General features: G+C 42.1%; 1 pseudogene; it reads right to left on the bottom strand.

Annotated features, from left to right (window-relative positions):
- Positions 1 to 623: 623 nt before the first annotated feature.
- LOC144999322 (5S ribosomal RNA) lies at positions 624 to 742 on the bottom strand (annotated as a pseudogene).
- Positions 743 to 2,575: the final 1,833 nt, after the last annotated feature.

Raw genomic sequence — 2,575 nt, 5'->3', positions numbered from 1 at the left:
TCAAGGGCCACTCCTTTCTGGGTCAAATTCGCAAGAGGTTTCGTAATCCGCGAGGAGTTCTAAATGAACTATGACAGTAGGTTAGCAAGACCTAGAATTTGGCGAATTCCCAATGGCGTCTTTGGTGCTGGCAAATTCTCAACGGTTTTGATTATTGGAAGCGTCCACAAGAATTCCCACATCACTAATAGTGTGTCTTAGGAATTCGACTCTTCAATTCTAAAACTCGTATTTAGAGAACTTCGCGTAAAGCTTCTCTAATCGAAATGTTTCCATGGTTTGTTGTAGATGCTCTTTATGATTTCCTTCTTACTACGAGAGTAGATAAGTAAGTCATTTACAAGGACAATGACGAACTGATCTAAGTAAGAATGACGTACCCTATTCATTAAGTTCATGAATACTACGGGTGTATTGGTCCTATCCGAGGGGTATCACTACGGACTCGTAGCGTCCGTATCGAGTTTGGAAGATTATCCTCGGGATATCCTTCACTAGGACTCGTAACTGGTGATATTCGAATCTTAGGTCCATTTCTGAAATGCACTTCGTTCCTTGCGGTTGGTCAACCAATTCATCTATGCGAGGCAGAAGGTAATGATTTCTAATGGAAGTCCTGTCGAGGTCTACACATCGAGGACTTCCCAAGGTGTTACCCATCCTAGTACTTCTCTCGCCCAAGCACATTTAACTGCGTAGTTCTGATGGGATCCAGTGCATTAGTGCTGGTATGATCACACCCGCTGAAGTTTGTCTTCTTGAAGAATAAGACCGGAGCTCTCGAAGGTGAGGGGCATGGTCTTCTCATTCTATTACTGAGTAGTCGTTAAGCTGTCCGGACAGTTCTTGTATCTCCGTTGGTGTGAGACTGTAGGGTGATCTTATTATAGGAGTCGTATTGGGTTCTAAGTTTGTTCACATGATGATGCGATCACTCGTAGTCTTGGGCAGTGTCCGTCCTGAAGTTCATGTTAGAAGTCATACATGGTTCATCAACCACAGCCTCGTGTATACGAGTCTTATATAATTAAGATTGAAAAGGTAGTAGAATAAATGATTCTTCCTTAACCTCACATCCCAATGATGAAAAGAAGTTAAAGTGGAATCATCAATTCTAAACCTGTAGAACCATGATTATATACCACCCCTATGTATAGATTCTTCAGTGACAGATCAACCGTATGGGTCTTTGTATTGAACTTGACGTACTGTACGAGTGGTACTTTAGGGAGATTTGCTGAGTTTTCTTCGGAGAGGATAAGAAATATGAGGTACTCTATGAATGAGTACTTCGGTGTTCTGGAATGACGGCTTCTCTTAGAAAAGGTGATTTCGGAGAAAGAGATGTGCACACGAAACTGGTATTGTGCGGATTGAATTGACTCTAGTTGTATGATAATGTCGGACTTACTTGGAAGTAAAGACACTAGATTTGGACATAAAGGCGTTACAGACAAAACACAACAGTACAACTTTCAACAGAGTTACAGTACTTTAGAGTAACTACAGGAATGCTGCTGCGAACAAGGTATACCACAAAAGATAAGTATACATAGCATGAGGGTCCCTTAACTAACAGGATCTCGCAAAAGAAGAGACTCGAGTTGCACTAGTTTTAAACATGTTTTATGGGTCTGTTACTATAAAACGCCTTAATTACATTAACGTGGGTCTGGAGTAGTCTCTCCTGCAACAGTGATCCTTAGTATCCTCCCGTCTGAGCCGGATTCCTTTGTTATTGGAAAATCCTTTTGGAAGTGCCCTATCTTACCGCACCGGTGACATGTCTAGCTAGTACTAGTATTGGTGGTGGGGGTGAGGTGTTGAGTCAGAGTTATGTGGACACAGGTGTTTTCTTTGTTCATCCACTTTGAAAATTTCCTTTTATGGGGTCCGGTTTTACCACTACTATCGTGTGCAAGGCTGATCCCGATGTTAGGGACTTGAAAAATGGGTCATGCCGGTGCTCCACAGTTACGGGCATGGTTCCTTACTTTGTAGCAATTGCAGCATTGCATTTCATGATAAGCCCCATTATGATGAAAGCTACACTTGTTACACTTCGGAAGTTTTCCCTCGTATGGTCTGATTGGTGCTGAGATGGCAGGGGTTGCCACTTTTTGGTGTTGCATGGCAAGTCTTTGGGATCGCTCGCGCTCCTTATGTTCTTGGTGATTTCATTTCCTCTTCTCGGTTTTACGGATTTGCATGTCCATGACTGTTGTAATTTGTTGGCTTCCCAGATTGGTACTACAATCAGAATTGTCGACACCTTTTCCAGTCTTGTTTGCATTATCAGAGTTGATGTGTGCAAGGAAAGCTGTCACAGCAGCTGTTACTGCGGCTTGTAATGTAGCAACGTCGATATGAAGGATAGGGGTTTCGTTGCTCGGTGGGCTATTTCTGGATGACGACATGATTCTGTAACACGAAAGAAAAGGGGTTCGTGAGCTATTACGGTTGAACCTGTATCATTCTGATTCTGACTAAGAGATGAGTTATTATACATAAAAACTTAGCTTATATACGTTATGATATAATCAAGATTGGGCGGATAATAAAATGTGGGATTCTA

The sequence above is a fragment of the Lactuca saligna genome, chromosome 5 (genome assembly GCF_052625555.1).
Source record: "Lactuca saligna cultivar CGN05327 chromosome 5, ASM5262555v1, whole genome shotgun sequence".
NCBI classification, from domain to species: Eukaryota; Viridiplantae; Streptophyta; class Magnoliopsida; order Asterales; family Asteraceae; genus Lactuca; species Lactuca saligna.
This window is presented reverse-complemented; position numbering and strand designations above follow the sequence as displayed.